This window comes from Sebastes fasciatus, chromosome 3, assembly GCF_043250625.1.
Source record: "Sebastes fasciatus isolate fSebFas1 chromosome 3, fSebFas1.pri, whole genome shotgun sequence".
Classification (NCBI taxonomy): Eukaryota; Metazoa; Chordata; class Actinopteri; order Perciformes; family Sebastidae; genus Sebastes; species Sebastes fasciatus.
In genome coordinates, this window is record NC_133797.1 from 6,760,577 (window position 1) to 6,771,917 (window position 11,341).

Sequence of the window (11,341 nt, forward strand, 5' to 3'; positions counted from 1 at the left end):
CTGAATCCGTTAATTCTGCACTTCTGTTCCGTCATGTAAACAAACCACGTACATATCAGCTGTGAGCTCCAGATCAGACTGGAGCTGGAGACGTAACCACTTAAAAGATGGATTAGTAGTACTTGTTATCTTCCTACGTTCTTACTTTTTTTTTATCAGAAAACACACGTTTTATTTGTGATATTTACTGGAAATAACATACGATATAGCCAAGAGCAAGAGGTTGTTATCTAGTGATCTTCTCCAGATAAAGTAAACAGGGAGTTAAACAACACATTAATCGAACAGTCTGACTGATTTCTTCATAAATATAATTTAAGTTAATAAAGACTAAATGTGGATGTTTCTCTCACCAGTTGTTGTCTCTGCTCAGCCTGCTGTAGTGTAACATTAGTCCATTGTTTTATTCCACGATACTGAACAGATTAACCCGAACAGGTAGAAAAAGTAAGATGTGAGAGGAGCACAGGATGCTTTTTACTCTCTTGGTCCTAATTGTGCTTTAATGCAGGTAGGTCTACTTTCTCTCATTTTTTTCTATTGAGCTAGATTTAAAAAAACAAAACAAAAAAAAAAACACATAAACGGAGCGGATCAAAACGAGGCTTCTTACTGAAATATTGTAGTGACGGCTCATAGTTTCCATAGTTGTCTCTTTACACTGTGTGTTCGTTTTATTTGAACCATAAGTGAGGTGGCGGTTATATTTTTTGACAGGTAGCTCATAATAAAGTTTCACTAGTGAACGCTACACATATAACTGCGAGCGTCAATGCCTGTGCTAAAAGTGTCAGTAATTAAGTTAATATTTCCATTTACATCCAGGACAATTGACCCGGTTTTCTCGGCTCATTTTATCTAAACTAATCAGCCGTTCCTCTCAATATGAGTGACAGGAAAAAATAGAAGTTCGGACAAAACGTCATGCCGCGCTGTTCAGCGCCGTGTTGCTCGCGGCCAGTTAGGACACTCCAATAGAAAACAATGTAATCAAGCCCAAGTACATGTCCTAGTTGTTTCCTAAATGCAAAACTATCCCTGTTTTGTGCTTTATTTTGCATTGCAGTGTTAAGTCCTTCCATTACCAAACTGTATGACTTAATTTTACTTATAGCTAAACTGTTATTTCAGTTTAGTTTTTTGTCAGGAGAGAATTCAGATGAGGTGGCACAGTGACCTTTCTGGACGGGCTTGGACCCCCAAGGCCCATCCCTAACGCCGAGACAAAGTTTGACAACAAGTTGAAACTACTTACGTTTCCTCCATAGTCTTCCAAATACTAGACGTCCAAAGGGTTTCTCTGCTTCTCTCGGGACTGAGTGCTGAACAGCTGGGATGTTTGCTTTAAAGTAAAGAGAGTCAGCCTCGCCACAACACTAAGACACGCCCCATGACGTCAAAACGAAACAGGAATAAATCTCCCGCGCAGTTTTTTGTTCTTTATTTCAAAAGTTCAATACAATATAATCGCATGTTCAGATTTTCATTACAATTCTGCAAAAATATTTTACAGTATAAAAAATTAATTATAAATGATACAACAAATACACTGTAAGGAAAGGAAAAGATGAATAAAAACAAAACATAATAATAATAATAATAATAATAATAATAATAAACAACATTCTGCTAAATAATTGGAATAAACTTGAAATGTCTAAACAATTTAAGTTTTCTTCAATTTAGAATTTTTGAGTTTTAAGTTATCAATCATAGTCAAATATGTTTTTAAATCAGTATGTTTAAAAATAAAAAAGGAGGGTATTCTTTTAAGCCATATCATTTTATGTATATAATATTTTGCTAGGATAATAATCAATTTAATTATGTAAATCTCATCTCAGTGAGTAATATCTCAATCTTTGTTAGGATGATATCTTTTTCTAAATGTTTTAAGAGATTCTTATGTAAATTAAACCAAAAAGAAGTTGCATGAAAACAATCTATAAACACATGTTCAATAGTTTCCCCTTCACAATTGCAAAAAGTGCATCTATTGTTGACAGTTATGAAGAACTTCCAAATTGTATCTTTAGCAGGGTAGTACCTGTGTACAATCTTAAATAGAAATTCCTTGACTTTATTTGGAATTATATATTCATGAGGTAACAGAAATATAGTGTTCCATTGTTTTCTATTTAAATATAACCACCTATATTTACATATGGGAGTAGCAATATGTTCAAGATGATTTCTAATAAAAGCGTTAGTACACCCGTTTCAATGGTCGTGTCGAGAAGGTAACCCGCGAGTTGGGGAAACACTTGCGAGATGGTTAGGGTAGGCACTGATGTTGAAAAGTTAAAGGTGGAGTCTGTGAATCTAATCTAATGCACTTTTTGGCAAATTCAGCAAATATCTCCTTGCGGTCTGCTTGGTGTCTGTTCTGCTGAAGATAAATCCGGTGTTCATCCACAGACCTGGCTCTGCAAATGGGAAACAAACAAAGTGGATTGGACCGAGCCGCTAAGGCTGAACCCAATGTTGTTTTTTTACATTTAAAACTCACGATGAAGGCAAAATGTCACCACACTGGTGACATCAGGGAAGCAGGAAGATTTTACACTTCTGTTGTTTCTCTGTCCTCTCTAACTCCAGCAGTGGCAATGGGGTCTCCAAGTACAGCTACCAGTAAACTAAGCCGCGTCGTCTTTGAAGCGTGACTTTTTCAGACACTCAAGTAGGCGGGGGTGGAGAGAAAAAAAAAATACAGTGAGAATCGCCAATCCTGCTTTTATTTCGAAGGTCAAAATCTAAAGCTTATTTCGTTCGAAATCGTGACACCCCTATTAATAAGGAACATTAACATTGCCAAAAAGATAGAGTGCTCCAAAATTGTAGTGTAATATTACATTAAACCCAAACTAAGATGATGGTAATTTATCATGATTTATTTGCAGTGTGTTGTTTAGGATTCAGTGTTCTTCAGCAGACTGGAGGTGCTCTTCAGCCTAGAAATTTCAGACATACACAAACACACAAATTGTAAACTTAATTTTGTCCCGATTATGTTCTATCTAACAAATCCAACACCTCCTCTATAAGATCAAGAAACATTCATAAAATTAAAGTTTGGAGGGGTAGCTGTCACTGCTATTATCAAGCCAGACTGGATGTAGTAAAATAGCTTAATGACTAAAAATCCTCTGCGTGAAAGGAATCAATCTTAAACAGAGCTAACTTTGTTTTGTTTTGTTGGAGGGCCCAAACAGTCTGACACTGGAACAGATAACAAAGTTAGCCAGATTTGGCCCTTGATGTCAAATTTATCGAAATCAGGGAGCAATCTAACATCCATGATGTGGTAAATTATGAACTCATTCAGTGGTTATTCCTGAGGGCTGTAGAAATGAGGAGTTTATTTTAGTATTATTGTTTAATTGAGAACTTACATGTTGGTGACCTCTCTAGCCTGTCCTTGAGGTCCTCCTGGATAAGACAAGAAAGTATTTTTTTTTCAGACTATGTACATTTGATTTACAACAACTTCCTGTTTCATGGCGAATGGCGCAAAATGGCCGCCACGTCACGGTCAGGTCGTTCAGTGAAAACTCACCATTTTGATAACCTTTCATCCTCAAGGTCTTAAGATGGTCCTGACCAAATTTCAAGTCGATCTGATTAAATCTGTAGGAGTAGTTTGTTAAAGTACACGACCTATAAAACGCAAAAAATGGGCGAAAATTGTATATTAAACTCAAGATGGCTGACTTCCTGTTGAGTTTTGAGCATACCTCCCAAAGGCTTTTTTGTTTGTCTTCACATGTTACATCTATCTGCCAAATTTCATACATGTAGGTGAAACCAGAGCGCGGTGCTCAATTTTTTCAATTCACTAGGGGGCGCTAGCGAGCCATTTTGCAACAGCTAAGCACGAGACCCTTAAAATATCAAATTTTTCACCGTGTCTGCTCAGTCTGCCAAGTTTAACTTTTGGGGCATGCTAAGGTCGTCAAAAAGGCGATTTATCTTAAGAATAATAATAAACGCTACAGTTTCAATAGGGCCTTCGCTGGCCCGACGTTGTCGGTGCTCGGGCCCTAATTAAAGCTGCAAGCAGCGATGATGGGGCCCTCGCACCTGACCGCTCATCAGGGGTACTGACGGTACGCTGGTCCATGCATCCTTACATTTCTGTGACCATCGGTCACTGCACACACAAGTTAGACATTATTTCCTGCGTGGATTGAGTGGCAGAGGAAATGACAGATTGCTAATTTTTCACTATGTGGCGCTAGAGAACACGTGCTAAAAATGCATTATGGTGGTCTATATTAAGTTAAGACCACACAATGTACATTTCATGTGAATCGGATAATGTTTGTCCCATAACGCTGACTTCCTGTTGACAGTAGATGGCGCTATGACTATGTGTCAATATTGCCATGTAGATGTCCTCAGGCCTGAACTGCTATGAAGTAGGTCAAGTTTGGGGCAGATTTGACCAAGTACAGTCGAGTTACGACAGTTTGTCTTTCAATGGCGAATCATGTAAATTCTCTGCCATGCCACGTCAACATTGTTTAAAAAAAACTCACGATTTTAACAACTTTTCATCACAAAGGTTAAGATTGTACTGACCAATTCTGAAGTTGATCGGGTTAAATCTGTAGGAGGAGTTCATTAAAGTACCTACTCGTATGACACAAGTACTCGTACGACACGACTTGTACGACACCACAACTCGTATGACACAAGTATTCGTATGATACGACTACTCGTACGACACGACTCGCACACTACCACTACTCGTATGACACAAGTACTCGTATGACAGGATTACTGCGTACGTAGTACATGTACTAGTTCTCCTTATTGATTTTTAATGATGATCTTATATGTTCAGACTCAACAGGTCAAAAAGTTTCGTTCAGTCAGTTGAATCAGATGATTAAATGTTTCTTGACCTTTCTCTTCTGTTTCAATGAACTTCATCTGCTGCTCTTTGAAAACAGTGAAAACACGATCAGATGGCGGCAGAGAGGTCAAATGATCCACATGCCGAGTCAGCGCCACGAAACCAGATGAGATCAGCTCCTTAAAAGAGCTCAGACGATGGAAACCTGATGAACGTGATGAAGGTTACAGCCTCCTCCTCATCGCTCCACACTGATATCTGATGTTTTATATTTCTGGGGTTTCCGCCAAGTTTAGCAGCTTAGTGAATGTGTGAAGGTGTGGTGACAATCATGAATGATGTGCTGCAACAGAAACTCTTTTTTGTTTCTGGTAAATGTGGTTTCACCAGTTCTGTTCCGAAGAACTCATACCAAACGCCTACACGCACACACATTGTTAATAATTGTGTCCATTTCCTTGTGAGATCAGTTTACAGTCGGACTGGTTCAGTTTGCGGCTCATTTTTAGAAACACTTTCAGTCTATATATGTAAATAAGGCTGCTTTCACATCAGGGAACCGGGCCCAGATCTGAGTCCACCTGTCCCCAAAGTCCAGTTCGATTGATTAGTGTGAACGCTCCGTACCATACTCGGGCACGGTTTGTCGATTCGTGCCCACTTGAAAAGGTTTTATTATTATTATCATCATTATCATTATCATTATTAACTGTTTATTATTATCATTACTAATTATTGATTGACAATCGGTAATCATTAATTAATTCTTATTATTATTCATATTATTATTATCATTATTATTGATATTATTATCGTTATTGATATTATTATTATTACTGTTACTACTGTTATTGTTGATGATAATGATGGTAATATTATTATTATTGTTGTTGCTACTGTTATGGGTAGGAGGGGTATTCTTTTAAGCCATATAATTTTATGTATATAATATTTTGCTAGGATAATAATCAAATTAATTATGTAAATCTCATCTCGGTGAGTAATATCTCAATCTTTGTTAGGATGATATCTTTTTCGAAATGTTTTAAGATATTCTAATGTAAATTAAATCAAAAAGAAGTTGCATGAAAACAATCTACAAACACATGTTCAATAGTTTCCCCTTCACAATTGCAAAAAGTGCATCTATTGTTGACAGTTATGAAGAACTTCCAAATTTTATCTTTAGCAGGGTAGTACCTGTGTACAATCTTAAATAGAAATTCCTTGACTTTATTTGGAATTATATATTCATGAGGTAACAGAAATATAGTGTTCCATTGTTTCCTATTTAAATATAACCACCTATATTTACATATGGGAGTAGCAATATGTTCAAGATGATTTCTAATAAAAGCGTTAGTACACCCGTTTCAATGGTCGTGTCGAGAAGGTAACCCGCGAGTTGGGGAAACACTTGCGAGATGGTTAGGGTAGGCACTGATGTTGAAAAGTTAAAGGTGGAGTCTGTGAATCTAATCTAATGCACTTTTTGGCAAATTCAGCAAATATCTCCTTGCGGTCTGCTTGGTGTCTGTTCTGCTGAAGATAAATCCGGTGTTCATCCACAGACCTGGCTCTGCAAATGGGAAACAAACAAAGTGGATTGGACCGAGCCGCTAAGGCTGAACCCAATGTTGTTTTTTTACATTTAAAACTCACGATGAAGGCAAAATGTCACCACACTGGTGACATCAGGGAAGCAGGAAGATTTTACACTTCTGTTGTTTCTCTGTCCTCTCTAACTCCAGCAGTGGCAATGGGGTCTCCAAGTACAGCTACCAGTAAACTAAGCCGCGTCGTCTTTGAAGCGTGACTTTTTCAGACACTCAAGTAGGCGGGGGTGGAGAGAAAAAAAAAAATACAGTGAGAATCGCCAATCCTGCTTTTATTTCGAAGGTCAAAATCTAAAGCTTATTTCGTTCGAAATCGTGACACCCCTATTAATAAGGAACATTAACATTGCCAAAAAGATAGAGTGCTCCAAAATTGTAGTGTAATATTACATTAAACCCAAACTAAGATGATGGTAATTTATCATGATTTATTTGCAGTGTGTTGTTTAGGATTCAGTGTTCTTCAGCAGACTGGAGGTGCTCTTCAGCCTAGAAATTTCAGACATACACAAACACACAAATTGTAAACTTAATTTTGTCCCGATTATGTTCTATCTAACAAATCCAACACCTCCTCTATAAGATCAAGAAACATTCATAAAATTAAAGTTTGGAGGGGTAGCTGTCACTGCTATTATCAAGCCAGACTGGATGTAGTAAAATAGCTTAATGACTAAAAATCCTCTGCGTGAAAGGAATCAATCTTAAACAGAGCTAACTTTGTTTTGTTTTGTTGGAGGGCCCAAACAGTCTGACACTGGAACAGATAACAAAGTTAGCCAGATTTGGCCCTTGATGTCAAATTTATCGAAATCAGGGAGCAATCTAACATCCATGATGTGGTAAATTATGAACTCATTCAGTGGTTATTCCTGAGGGCTGTAGAAATGAGGAGTTTATTTTAGTATTATTGTTTAATTGAGAACTTACATGTTGGTGACCTCTCTAGCCTGTCCTTGAGGTCCTCCTGGATAAGACAAGAAAGTATTTTTTTTTCGGACTATGTACATTTGATTTACAACAACTTCCTGTTTCATGGCGAATGGCGCAAAATGGCCGCCACGTCACGGTCAGGTCGTTCAGTGAAAACTCACCATTTTGATAACCTTTCATCCTCAAGGTCTTAAGATGGTCCTGACCAAATTTCAAGTCGATCTGATTAAATCTGTAGGAGTAGTTTGTTAAAGTACACGACCTATAAAACGCAAAAAATGGGCGAAAATTGTATATTAAACTCAAGATGGCTGACTTCCTGTTGAGTTTTGAGCATACCTCCCAAAGGCTTTTTTGTTTGTCTTCACATGTTACATCTATCTGCCAAATTTCATACATGTAGGTGAAACCAGAGCGCGGTGCTCAATTTTTTCAATTCACTAGGGGGCGCTAGCGAGCCATTTTGCAACAGCTAAGCACGAGACCCTTAAAATATCAAATTTTTCACCGTGTCTTCTCAGTCTGCCAAGTTTAACTTTTGGGGCATGCTAAGGTCGTCAAAAAGGCGATTTATCTTAAGAATAATAATAAACGCTACAGTTTCAATAGGGCCTTCGCTGGCCCGACGTTGTCGGTGCTCGGGCCCTAATTAAAGCTGCAAGCAGCGATGATGGGGCCCTCGCACCTGACCGCTCATCAGGGGTACTGACGGTACGCTGGTCCATGCATCCTTACATTTCTGTGACCATCGGTCACTGCACACACAAGTTAGACATTATTTCCTGCGTGGATTGAGTGGCAGAGGAAATGACAGATTGCTAATTTTTCACTATGTGGCGCTAGAGAACACGTGCTAAAAATGCATTATGGTGGTCTATATTAAGTTAAGACCACACAATGTACATTTCATGTGAATCGGATAATGTTTGTCCCATAACGCTGACTTCCTGTTGACAGTAGATGGCGCTATGACTATGTGTCAATATTGCCATGTAGATGTCCTCAGGCCTGAACTGCTATGAAGTAGGTCAAGTTTGGGGCAGATTTGACCAAGTACAGTCGAGTTACGACAGTTTGTCTTTCAATGGCGAATCATGTAAATTCTCTGCCATGCCACGTCAACATTGTTTAAAAAAAACTCACGATTTTAACAACTTTTCATCACAAAGGTTAAGATTGTACTGACCAATTCTGAAGTTGATCGGGTTAAATCTGTAGGAGGAGTTCATTAAAGTACCTACTCGTATGACACAAGTACTCGTACGACACGACTTGTACGACACCACAACTCGTATGACACAAGTATTCGTATGATACGACTACTCGTACGACACGACTCGCACACTACCACTACTCGTATGACACAAGTACTCGTATGACAGGATTACTGCGTACGTAGTACATGTACTAGTTCTCCTTATTGATTTTTAATGATGATCTTATATGTTCAGACTCAACAGGTCAAAAAGTTTCGTTCAGTCAGTTGAATCAGATGATTAAATGTTTCTTGACCTTTCTCTTCTGTTTCAATGAACTTCATCTGCTGCTCTTTGAAAACAGTGAAAACACGATCAGATGGCGGCAGAGAGGTCAAATGATCCACATGCCGAGTCAGCGCCACGAAACCAGATGAGATCAGCTCCTTAAAAGAGCTCAGACGATGGAAACCTGATGAACGTGATGAAGGTTACAGCCTCCTCCTCATCGCTCCACACTGATATCTGATGTTTTATATTTCTGGGGTTTCCGCCAAGTTTAGCAGCTTAGTGAATGTGTGAAGGTGTGGTGACAATCATGAATGATGTGCTGCAACAGAAACTCTTTTTTGTTTCTGGTAAATGTGGTTTCACCAGTTCTGTTCCGAAGAACTCATACCAAACGCCTACACGCACACACATTGTTAATAATTGTGTCCATTTCCTTGTGAGATCAGTTTACAGTCGGACTGGTTCAGTTTGCGGCTCATTTTTAGAAACACTTTCAGTCTATATATGTAAATAAGGCTGCTTTCACATCAGGGAACCGGGCCCAGATCTGAGTCCACCTGTCCCCAAAGTCCAGTTCGATTGATTAGTGTGAACGCTCCGTACCATACTCGGGCACGGTTTGTCGATTCGTGCCCACTTGAAAAGGTTTTATTATTATTATCATCATTATCATTATCATTATTAACTGTTTATTATTATCATTACTAATTATTGATTGACAATCGGTAATCATTAATTAATTCTTATTATTATTCATATTATTATTATCATTATTATTGATATTATTATCGTTATTGATATTATTATTATTACTGTTACTACTGTTATTGTTGATGATAATGATGGTAATATTATTATTATTGTTGTTGCTACTGTTATGGGTAGGAGGGGTATTCTTTTAAGCCATATAATTTTATGTATATAATATTTTGCTAGGATAATAATCAAATTAATTATGTAAATCTCATCTCGGTGAGTAATATCTCAATCTTTGTTAGGATGATATCTTTTTCGAAATGTTTTAAGATATTCTAATGTAAATTAAATCAAAAAGAAGTTGCATGAAAACAATCTACAAACACATGTTCAATAGTTTCCCCTTCACAATTGCAAAAAGTGCATCTATTGTTGACAGTTATGAAGAACTTCCAAATTGTATCTTTAGCAGGGTAGTACCTGTGTACAATCTTAAATAGAAATTCCTTGACTTTATTTGGAATTATATATTCATGAGGTAACAGAAATATAGTGTTCCATTGTTTTCTATTTAAATATAACCACCTATATTTACATATGGGAGTAGCAATATGTTCAAGATGATTTCTAATAAAAGCGTTAGTACACCCGTTTCAATGGTCGTGTCGAGAAGGTAACCCGCGAGTTGGGGAAACACTTGCGAGATGGTTAGGGTAGGCACTGATGTTGAAAAGTTAAAGGTGGAGTCTGTGAATCTAATCTAATGCACTTTTTGGCAAATTCAGCAAATATCTCCTTGCGGTCTGCTTGGTGTCTGTTCTGCTGAAGATAAATCCGGTGTTCATCCACAGACCTGGCTCTGCAAATGGGAAACAAACAAAGTGGATTGGACCGAGCCGCTAAGGCTGAACCCAATGTTGTTTTTTTACATTTAAAACTCACGATGAAGGCAAAATGTCACCACACTGGTGACATCAGGGAAGCAGGAAGATTTTACACTTCTGTTGTTTCTCTGTCCTCTCTAACTCCAGCAGTGGCAATGGGGTCTCCAAGTACAGCTGTCATGGCACACATTCTGTAGCCTTTACATTAATTTTATGTAGTACCACCTTGTGGCAGTTTGTTGTAACTGTAAAGTGTTTTCTCAGTGGTCAGTTCAGATCATGTGATCAAAGGTTAAAGGTCAACCAGGAAATGCTGTAGTGTGTAAGAATTTCTCCATGCGGTCAGACCGAAGGCTTCTTTCCCTTTTTCCCTTACGTTTGTGCCTTGGAGAGCCTTTGCTTGTAAGTGTTGCTACTTTTTCTGTGTTTTATGTTAATGTGCATATAAATAATTTGGACTTCATATGTTTGGATTAAAAACAAAGTAATTTGTGATAATTTCATTTGCTAAGGTTAAAAATGCTAAGTTAAGCCAAAATGTAGCTTCTTGTCATAGTGTGTGCATGGAAGCTATTTATAAGCAATGTGAATTCATTTGTGCTGTATTTTGAGAACAGTTTGTAACAAAGCATTGTATATTTGTATTATTTCAGTTTTACAAAAAAGAAAGAAGAAGAGAAAAGAGGACTCAGTAAAACACTTGAACTTTACTCCTGTCTTCGACTTCTCTGAATCCTTATTGTTAGCTCTCTGTCAGTTTTTGCGTAAGTGCAACACGCATCAGGGACAGAAAAGTAAAAAAGCAGCCTCACAGCGGGTACTACAGTACAAGGAAAGCAGCTTCACCTCAAGCATCCCTCGCTCATC

At 37.9% G+C, this 11,341-nt stretch overlaps 2 long non-coding RNA genes across 2 annotated transcripts; both read right to left on the bottom strand.

Annotated features, from left to right (window-relative positions):
- Positions 1 to 1,675: 1,675 nt before the first annotated feature.
- Positions 1,676 to 3,458, bottom strand: LOC141765262 (uncharacterized). Its single transcript, XR_012593427.1, has 3 exons — positions 3,404 to 3,458; positions 2,510 to 2,675; positions 1,676 to 2,426 (listed from the first exon to the last, which is right to left on the bottom strand). It is a non-coding gene; the product is annotated as an uncharacterized LOC141765262 (long non-coding RNA).
- A 2,349-nt stretch (positions 3,459 to 5,807) lies between these two features.
- On the bottom strand, positions 5,808 to 7,470 carry LOC141765263 (uncharacterized). The gene is made up of 3 exons (XR_012593428.1): positions 7,416 to 7,470; positions 6,521 to 6,686; positions 5,808 to 6,437 (listed from the first exon to the last, which is right to left on the bottom strand). It is a non-coding gene; the product is annotated as an uncharacterized LOC141765263 (long non-coding RNA).
- Between the last annotated feature and the right edge of the window lie 3,871 nt (positions 7,471 to 11,341).